The 10,532-nt window shown below is 44.4% G+C and overlaps 1 long non-coding RNA gene across 4 annotated transcripts; it reads left to right on the forward strand.

Annotated features, from left to right (window-relative positions):
• Nucleotides 1–2,177: 2,177 nt before the first annotated feature.
• Nucleotides 2,178–6,181, forward strand: LOC119324930. 4 transcript variants are annotated; one of them, XR_005157240.1, is made up of 6 exons: nucleotides 2,178–2,332; nucleotides 2,405–2,649; nucleotides 4,524–4,578; nucleotides 4,712–4,746; nucleotides 4,868–4,929; nucleotides 6,058–6,181. It is a non-coding gene; the product is annotated as an uncharacterized LOC119324930 (long non-coding RNA). The 4 variants fall into 4 exon arrangements; XR_005157239.1 differs by having other exon boundaries at nucleotides 2,185–2,332; nucleotides 2,605–2,649; XR_005157238.1 differs by having other exon boundaries at nucleotides 2,188–2,649.
• Nucleotides 6,182–10,532: the final 4,351 nt, after the last annotated feature.

Below are 10,532 nucleotides of genomic sequence, written 5' to 3' on the forward strand. Positions count from 1 at the left end.
CCTTCCCCCTCTCTCCTCCTTCCTTCTCTCCTACTCCTACTACATGGAAGGGGGGATCCTACTCCCGCTGGGAGTAGGACTCCCCAGGGCGCGCCATAGTAGAGGGCCAGCCCTCCCCCTCCTCCACTCCTTTATATACGGGGGAAGGGGGCACCCCATAGACACACAAGTTGATCATTGATATCTTAGCCGTGTGCGGTGCCCCCCTCCACCATAATCCACCTCGGTCATATTCTCGTAGTGCTTAGGTGAAACCCTGCGCCGGTAGCTTCATCATCACCGTCATCACGCCGTCGTGCTGATGGAGCTCTCCCTCGACACTCTGCTGGATCGTGAGTTCGTGGGACGTCACCGAGCTGAACGTGTGCAAATCACGGAGGTGCCATATGTTCGGTACTAGGATCGGTTGATTGTGAAGACGTACGACTACATCAACCGCGTTGTCATAACGCTTCCCTCCTGTTGCTATGCATTGTGTCTACGGGGGTACGTGGACAACACTCTTCCCTCTCATTGCTATGCATCACCATGATCTTGCGTGTGCGTAGGAATTTTTTTTGATATTTGTCGGGGATATACCCCCGCGGTATGACCCGGCCGGAAGTATGACCCGGCCGGGCTTGGCGCTTCATTGGTAACCCGCCGGAGGATTGGCGACTTACGAGTCCGGCGGCTCACTGGTATGACGACTCACGAGCCTGGCGACTCACGGATGGCCCTAACGGCGGGTCAGATAGAAGACTAGGCCCAAGGCCCAGAAGGCCGGCTCATGTTATGGTTGGCCGATTTACGAGGAAAGGCATAAGGAGTTTTCCCTTAAAGGGGCAGACTAGGATTCCACTTGTAATAGACTAGTCCTAATCCTAATAGGACTCCACATGTAACCCGCCCTTCTACTTATATAAGGAGGGGCAGGGCACCCCAAAGAGGGACAAGCAAGAAGAAACAATCTCTAGGGCTAACACAAAGAGCCGGCTTACCGACGACTCCCTCATGATCATAATAAGACCTAGCCACAAACAACATGTAGGATTATTACCGGATGATGTTTCCCGGGGCCCGAAGCTGTCTAAATCCTTGTCTTGTGTGTTGATCCGTCCCGCGTCTCTCGTTCCGATCAACCCCTCTCAAGCTACCACATAGATGTGTTGGCCTCACGATTAAGTCCTCACACTAGGACATCTGCGGTGACAATTCCAGGACAGTTGGCGCCCACCGTGGGGCCTGCGCACGATGGTGTTGAGTTCTTGAAGGGATCCTTCTTAGGGATCGAGGAGTTCGCAATTTTTTCGGATATGAAGAATCGTTTTTTAAGGATCTACATCGTCGAGAAGTGGTCACAACAATGGCAGACACGAGATCTTCAGAGAAGTCAGAAGTTACATCTTGGGGACCACCGCAAGCCGCCATATCAATTTCGTACGCCGCCGCAGGTTGCCGGCTCGAGGCCTGAAAATCTGCTATAGTTTCGATGTGTACAGTTGCCGTGTCCGATTACTATCGTATCTGAGGCTTACCGGATGAAGTTTCTAGCCGGTCGGCCGGGGTATGCTGAGCCTAATCTCAAACTGTGTCCGGGTCAATCACGTGGTGTGCTAATACTAGAGTACAGACTTGCAATGAAAGAAAGATCTGATTAAAAAAACAAAGGGGAGCAGCCGCCACATGATCTTCCACGCCCACATCAGCGGATAAGGACGATTCATTAAATCAACGTGGGACTAAGTATTGCTAATATGCAAATCTTTATCTTTACCTAATAATAAAGAGAATTGGGTTTCTGTCCTACGTCGTCGTGTGCGGTTTTGCATAATAGTCCCTTGGTTTATAGAAATTAACCCGCGGTCTCTGTTTTAGTGGGTTTGTATATAATGTAACATTTTGCAAAAACACCCCTGAACTCATTTGAATTCCATCCCCTGCCCTCTCGTATCTTATCCATTTCTCTCGCTCTGGCGATGGCGACGGCGACGGACCGACTTCTGCGGAGACGGCGCGGCGAGGCGGGGCAGGTGCTGCGGAGGATGGAGGACGCCGGAGCAGAGCACGACAGCTCCCGCCTTCGCTGCTGTCCGCGCGCGCCCGCGTGCTCGCCTCCGTCCGCGCCGAAGAGCTGCTGTCCGCGCGCGCCTCGCCTCCGTCCGCGCCGGAGCGCTGCTGTCCACGCGCGGCTCACATTACTTATGGTTCTAACTCTATGGGACAATCTGAAGTTATTTGGCTCATCGTTGTGTCACAAGTTTCTGACATCACCGTGCCTGTACACCATCGACTTCACTGGAAATATGTCTGCACGTACTTCATCGTCCGCCGGAACTTTGTCTGACCTGAGGTACGTACTACAGTCTCATGAATTTGAATGTGTCATCAACTATTACTTATTAGTTCTGTATATGTTCTTTAGTATATTGTAAGCTCTGAACAAGACAATGCCTAAAAGGGTCAGACATTGCTTTTCCGTGCCATTCAGTTTTTTCAGTTGAGTTGGCTACTTAATTTTCCACTATGTTAATTCTTTCGTTTGCAATTTCTCATTGGTGTTCATGTAATTACCCTGCAACCTTTCTTAGTAGTGCCTAACATTTGATTGTTGTGCTTACATAGAACTGGAACTTTTTTGGATTTTGTAAGGCTGCGGATAACAAGCCGGTGAGAGCTTATGGTTCAGTTAGAACCTACCTCTTTCTCTATCCTAATGCGATTTATAATGTTTTATTCTGGTGAGCATATGAGACATTGCTTATGGTTCTAACTCTATGGGACAATCTGAAGTTATTTGTCTCATCGTTGTGCCACAAGTTTCTGACATCACCGTGCCTGTACACCATCGACTTCACTGGAAATATGTCTGCACGTACTTCATCGTCCGCCGGAACTTTGTCTGACCTAAGGTACGTACTGCAGTCTCATGAATTTGAATGTGTCATCAACTATTACTTATTAGTTCTGTATATGTTCTTTAGTATATTGTAAGCTCTGAACAAGACAATGCCTAAAAGGGTCAGACATTGCTTTTCCGTGCCATTCAGTTTTTTCAGTTGAGTTGGCTACTTAATTTTCCACTATGTTAATTCTTTCGTTTGCAATTTCTCATTGGTGTTCATGTAATTACCCTGCAACCTTTCTTAGTAGTGCCTAACATTTGATTGTTGTGCTTACATAGAACTGGAACTTTTTTGGATTTTGTAAGGCTGTGGATAACAAGCCGGTGCGAGCTTATGGTTCAGTTAGAACCTACCTCTTTCTCTATCCTAATGCGATTTATAATGTTTTATTCTGGTGAGCATATGAGACATTGCTTATGGTTCTAACTCTATGGGACAATCTGAAGTTATTTGTCTCATCGTTGTGCCACAAGTTTCTGACATCACCGTGCCTGTACACCATCGACTTCACTGGAAATATGTCTGCACGTACTTCATCGTCCGCCGGAACTTTGTCTGACCTGAGGTACGTACTGCAGTCTCATGAATTTGAATGTGTCATCAACTATTACTTATTAGTTCTGTATATGTTCTTTAGTATATTGTAAGCTCTGAACAAGACAATGCCTAAAAGGGTCAGACATTGCTTTTCCGTGCCATTCAGTTTTTTCAGTTGAGTTGGCTACTTAATTTTCCACTATGTTAATTCTTTTGTTTGCAATTTCTCATTGGTGTTCATGTAATTACCCTGCAACCTTTCTTAGTAGTGCCTAACATTTGATTGTTGTGCTTACATAGAACTGGAACTTTTTTGGATTTTGTAAGGCTGTGGATAACAAGCCGGTGCGAGCTTATGGTTCAGTTAGAACCTACCTCTTTCTCTATCCTAATGCGATTTATAATGTTTTATTCTGGTGAGCATATGAGACATTGCTTATGGTTCTAACTCTATGGGACAATCTGAAGTTATTTGTCTCATCGTTGTGCCACAAGTTTCTGACATCACCGTGCCTGTACACCATCGACTTCACTGGAAATATGTCTGCACGTACTTCATCGTCCGCCGGAACTTTGTCTGACCTGAGGTACGTACTGCAGTCTCATGAATTTGAATGTGTCATCAACTATTACTTATTAGTTCTGTATATGTTCTTTCGTATATTGTAAGCTCTGAACAAGACAATGCCTAAAAGGGTCAGACATTGCTTTTCCGTGCCATTCAGTTTTTTCAATTGAGTTGGCTACTTAATTTTCCACTATGTTAATTCTTTCGTTTGCAATTTCTCATTGGTGTTCATGCAATTACCCTGCAGCCTTTCTTAGTAGTGCCTAACATTTGATTGTTGTGCTTACATAGAACTGGAAGTTTTTTGGATTTTGTAAGGCTGCGGATAACAAGCCGGTGCGAGCTTATGGTTCAGTTAGAACCTACCTCTTTCTCTATCCTAATGCGATTTATAATGTTTTATTCTGGTGAGCATATGAGGCTGCAGTACTAGGTTGATGCTCAGAAGTTAAATTGCTTGCTGATTAATTTGCGTCATATTATTCACATCAAACAGCAGCAATTTTCTTATCCAAGTTCATTTGATTTTGTAGGCAGGGGGATTCAATACCAAGATTTATGATTTGGCATAAGTGAGATGACATATAGGTGAGTATGTTGTTCTGGCTTTATGATACGAGTGTTTTGCACAAATATTTCTCAATAATGAGCATATGTTCTTTTCTGATGTTGCATTAGTCAATGTTTTGAAACTGATGTATCCGTGACAAAAATATTGAAGTTATGGACATGTTGATAATTGGTTATCAAGCAAAGGTACGTTCACTAAATGTTAGTGGTTATCGGAAGAAGAAATCAGTTCATTTACCGCTGCAGTAAAAAGTGGCACAACTGATTTTGTTCAGATACTAAATTTGCTTGCATGCTATTTTTATAGGCATTTCCTACATATTGAGGGGTATGCGTGATATCTTTTCTAAGGCCATGAAATATTTTCAGGTAGCTTTTCTTAATAAGGTCAATGGCTTGCGTACTGTACTTCTATAGATCCTTTCTTTCATAATGAGCTATGTGCATACTCTCTTTCCTCATTTGATCAGGGAAGCTACTCAGTATTTTTGTTGAAGTTAGTATAACATGTCTCATAAATTCAGAAGTTATTATAACATGACAATGAGGTTGCATCATGAGTCTGAAACCAAGCCTCTCCTGTTCACATAATGATCTCCTCACAAAACCAAAATCATTTGATGATTTATATACAATTTTATTATACTCATTCTCCTGTCAGATTGAGAATGTGGTTCATGTAGAAAGGACTACATGCAGAAATAAGGATCATAGTAATACTTTTCCAATGATTCTCTCGGAGGTCATGTCTTAATGTTATTCAAGGATTTTGATATCCAAAAGTTATGACATATTAGATAGGGAGGTAGCCATCTGTGTCCCGGAGGCCACTGTAGGCTGCACTGAAGGGCACACTGCAATTAGCAGGTACATGGATGCGGCGATCCCGGATGTGCTTTGCTGCTGTCATTTTTTTATCAAGGACGCCACTGTCCAAGTCATTCTTCTGCCTTGGTTAGTGGTGCTTCTCTTCCATTCCACATACGAACACCCATGGAGAAGCTCATTTATAAAACATCCATCTATGAATGAATTTCTCAAATATTACCATCTGCAATGGACATGATAATGGTAGAACACTTGTGATGATGGACATATGTTTAAGGTTTTATTTTCCCGTTGCAACGCACGGGCATCACACCAAGGATTTTTGTTAATTTCACTTTACTTGGTATATGAACTAATCCTGAATGGAAAATAGTTTGTGCTGCTATCATCGATAGATTATAATAAACATTGCTAGCTTCTTGTGTGTAGGCTTGTTCTGTGCTAGACTACCAAAATATGTTTTGCTTCGATAATTCTTATTTATGTACTAACAATGTTCTGGGTCCATGTTCACATTGAAGCTTATAGATCACAATCCTAAAATCCTTCATAGACATACATATTTTCATTCTAAGCCATTATATAGTTCTTTGTTTTGGAAATTGTCTAGCCTGACATTTTTCAGAATTTGTACAAGTCTTTTAACAAATTTTGGTATCCTTTGGACAGGAAGCTTTAGAATGCTGGTGGCTGATGGGGATTATAAGAACTTAAATGCCAGAGAAGCCGTGCTCCCCTTTACGACGAAGACTCAGACTTGAAGTCCCTTATGTGCTTGATACAAACGCCTCCCTTTTTTGTACTTAGAATGACTGGTGTCTGACACAAACTCACTATTATAATCAAGAGTCAAGACGATTGTTGTGCAATACGACAGGCGAAACCTAATTCATGGTAATTATGTTTGCTGCGTTATGAAGCGGGGAGTAGGAGGTTAGGGGTGATGTTGGGTGTCTGGACGATGCCCTAAGGACCTTCTGACCGAGCTTGGCATCCTGTAGGCATCACTCTCCCCGAGGCTACCACACCTTGCTGGCGTGCGGTCCATCATGGTGGCAGTGGATGGGCTCTGGGCGGTCATCATGACGGAGATGAGGCGGATCTTACGCAATATTGTACGTGTTGTCATGGGGTTGTACGTGATGCGATCCCGTTGCAACGCACGGGCACTTTTGCTAGTGTTCAAAGGTTAAAATACCAGGAATCACAGGAGAAAAAAAAGGAGGCCACGATCTGGAAAGGCACGAGGTGCAAGTCAAACAACGACTCAGACAAGGACCTCGCATCAAGCCACCGCCTCGCGCCATCCGTTCCTGGCGCCTGACTATGAGCCGCCCCTGTCTTGTGCCCTCACAGCGGCCTCTGCCCTCGCTGATGTTGACCCGCCGCTGTTGAGTCCCGCTCCAAGCCGTCATGATGTGCCGTGCCGCCGCAAGTCGCGAGTCGCCTGCAACGGCAAACCACCTCCGCGTGGCCGTGCTGAACCGGCCACAGTCGCACCTCTCCAATCCGCCGCTGTGGAGGACGCACTTCGTTGACTCGCCGTGACTTGAGTCGCTGGGGGTCTCTTCACCTGCAGCCGCACTGAGCCGGCCCGGTTGAACGACTCGCCTCCATCTTCACTTCCGTTATTGTGGCCTGCAGCTCCGCGTCAAAGTCACCTATCTCTGTGCCATACCAATGAGCCGAGTTGCCTAATGACCGATGGACATGCACCAAGGATACAAGTTGATGGTCCGTTCAACTCATTTGCAAAAATGTGCATGCACAATCATCTGTTAGGCAGAATTGATCAATCAGACTAGGTGGAGTACTATTTCCTGGCAGAAAAGACCAAGGCCTCTCTGCCTTGTTTCATTGTTGAGCTGCCACTCTAGTGTTGCCTATGACGGACAACTACTATTGGGAGCAAGAAAAGCAATTCAAGTTACAACAGTACTAGACAAAGGAGGGTCACGTGGGTGTTGTGCTACATTGCATCATCAGAGCTCAAAGCATGCATATACTATTTAGCATTATCTGGCACCAGCAGCTGCGTTCATCTGGCAAAAACAAAACCAGGTGTTATCCCTCCTATATATTTTATTAGTACATTTTAATTCCTCTAAATATCATTACACTACCCTATGGTGTATTATACGCAGGTGAAATTATTGTTATACTGCAGATATGGGGCACGCACCATGTAGGATCGAAAGTATGTCTAGAGGGGGGTGATTAGACTATTTGACCAAATAAAAACTTATCCTTTTCCCAATTTTAGTCTTTGACAGATTTTAGCTATCTTAGCACAAGTCAAACAATCTTAACACAACTCAAGCAAGCATGTAAAGAATATATGAGCAGCGCAAAGTAAAGCATGCAACTTGCAAAAATGTAAAGGGAAGGGTTTGGAGAATTCAAACGCAATTTGGAGACACGATGATTTTTGAGCCGTGGTTCCGATAGGTGGTGCTATCGTACATCCACGTTGATGGAGACTTCAACCCACGAAGGGTTGCGCGAGTCCACAGAGGGCTCCACCCACGAAGGGTCCACGAAGAAGCAACCTTGTCTATCCCACCATGGCCGTCGCCCACGAAGGACTTGCCTCACTAGCGGTAGATTTTCACGAAGTAGGCGATCTCCTTGCCCTTACAAACTCCTTGGTTCAACTCCACAATCTTGTCGGAGGCTCCCAAGTGACACCTAGCCAATCTAGGAGACACCACTCTCCAAGAAGTAACAAATGGTGTGTTGATGATGAACTCCTTGCTCTTGTGCTTCAAATGATAGTCTCCCCAACACTCAACTCTCTCTCACAGGATTTGGATCTGGTGGAAAGAAGATTTGAGTGGAAAGCAACTTGGGGAAGGCTAGAGATCAAGATTCATATGGTAGGAATGGAGTATCTTGGCCTCAACACATGAGTAGGTGGTTCCTTCTCAGAAATAGCAAGTTGGAAGTGTAGGTTTGTTCTGATGGCTCTCTCCACGAATGAAGAGGAGGTGGAGGGGTATATATAGCCTCCACACAAAATCTAGCCGTTACACACAACTTGCCAAACTCGGTGGGACCGAATTGGTAAACTTGGTCAGACCGATTCAGCAAATCTAGTGACCATTAGGATTTTCGGTGGGACCGACATGCAACTCGGTAGGACCGATATGGTTAGGGTTAGGGCATAACATAATCTCGGTGAGACCGATTACACAAACTCGGTGAGACTGATTTTGGTAATAAGCTAACCAGAGAGTTGGTCAGGTAAACTCGGTGGGACCGATTCGCTCATTTTGGTGGGACCGAAATGTTACGAAAAGGAAACAGGGAGTTTACATTGCAATCTCGGTGGGACCGATCGCTCATCTTGGTGGTACCGAAACATTACGAAGGGAAACAGAGAGATTACAACCCCATCTCGGTGACACCGAGATCCCTATCGGTGAGACCGATTTGTCTAGGGTTTGTGGCAGTGGCTATGACATCTGAACTCGGTGGCGCCAGGTAAAAAGAATCGGTTGGGCCGAGTTTGACTTTTGGTTTAGGTCATATGTGGATATGAGAAAGTAGTTGAGGGTTTTGGAGCATATCACTAAGCATTGTGGAGCAAGAAACTCATTAAGCAACACCTCATCCCTCCTTGATAGTATTGGCTTTTCCTATAGACTCAATGTGATCTTGGATCACTAAAATATAAAATATAGAGTCTTGAGCTTTTGAGCTTGAGCCAATCCTTTTATCCTTAGCATTTTGAGGGATCCACTTTTCTCATCCATGCCATTCCATTCATTGAGCTTTTCCTGAAATATTCATCTTGGAATGATATTAGCTCAATGAGCTATATGTTGTTAGGAATTACCAAAACCACCTAGGGATAGTTGCACTTTCAATCTCCCCCTTTTTGGTAATTGATGACAACATATAGATCAAAGCTTCGACAAATGATAATAAGAGTGAAAAACATAGTCGCTTTGAGAAGTATGTGATAAGCAAGAGCTCCCCCTAAATTTGTGCATATTTTAAGATTTGCTTTGGACTGCAAATGCACAAGGAGTTAGGCTCATGGGTAACTCTTCCATGTCACATACATCTTGATGGAGCGCTCAAAATGATAATAACTAAATACATGCACTCATCACCAAGCAAAGTGAATGATCATATAGAGATAAACAAGATAATGTCATCCAACAAGCATAAATGTAGCATATGATCAAACACATGATCATCAAGTATCACACAGACATAGAGTATCTCAAACAAGCAAATAGAGTTTAACCACCAAAGCAAGAGAGAACAAAAAGCAACACTCTCTCTCGAAGCCTATGATCCATACATTTTTCTCCCCCTTTGGTAACAAGTTAGCAAAAAGTTCATAGAAAATGCATAGCACTAGATCGACTCTCATGCTTGATCTTCAGGTGGTGGAGTAGATAAAACGCCAAGGACGAAAGCATCAGTTGATGTAGATGGAGCTGGAGGTGTGGGTGCTGAAGCTGGTTGCACTGGAGCTGTAGGAGATGTGGCTGGTGCAGATGAAGTGGCTCTGGTGTCTATCACTGGCACTGCAGCTGATCTCTGAGCTCTAGGCACTCTGGCAAATGCATCTGTGGTTGTCTTGCCCTTCCTCTCCTCCATGTCATCCTGAAGCTGCTCAACAACAGACTGGATCTCAGTTACCTTCACAGCCAAGTTATAGAACTTCTGCTCCATGATCCTCTCCAGGCTCTCCTGGTTTTGAGTTAAGTTGCCAGCCCTTTCTCAATCCTCAGAGTGGATGCAATCAAGTAGCCTAGTTGATCCTGTTTGCTCTTCAGAAAGTACTGAGATGCCTCTTCCATTGCTGGCATCTTGGTAGCCTTCTCTGTCCTTGCCTTCTCCTTCTTGGCTTGAGCATGCACAGAAGATGGTTCATCTTCACCCATAACCACTTGGTTATCCTCAAAGTCTGGATAGATAGCAAAATGTTCCTTGTCCAGCAAGTATGTTCCTGTGCCCATCTTGGAGTTAATCAGCTCCTGAATCTGTGGGGCATACCCACAACTTCTCTTCTGGTCAGCTGCTGTCCTTTTGATAGTCTCAACTATGATGCTCATGACCTTGAATTTCTGTGGCACATCAAATAAGTGTAGCAAATTTATAGCATGGCCTCTTATCATATTGTGGTC

This window comes from Triticum dicoccoides, chromosome 6B (assembly GCF_002162155.2).
Source record: "Triticum dicoccoides isolate Atlit2015 ecotype Zavitan chromosome 6B, WEW_v2.0, whole genome shotgun sequence".
In the NCBI taxonomy this organism is placed as follows: domain Eukaryota; kingdom Viridiplantae; phylum Streptophyta; class Magnoliopsida; order Poales; family Poaceae; genus Triticum; species Triticum dicoccoides.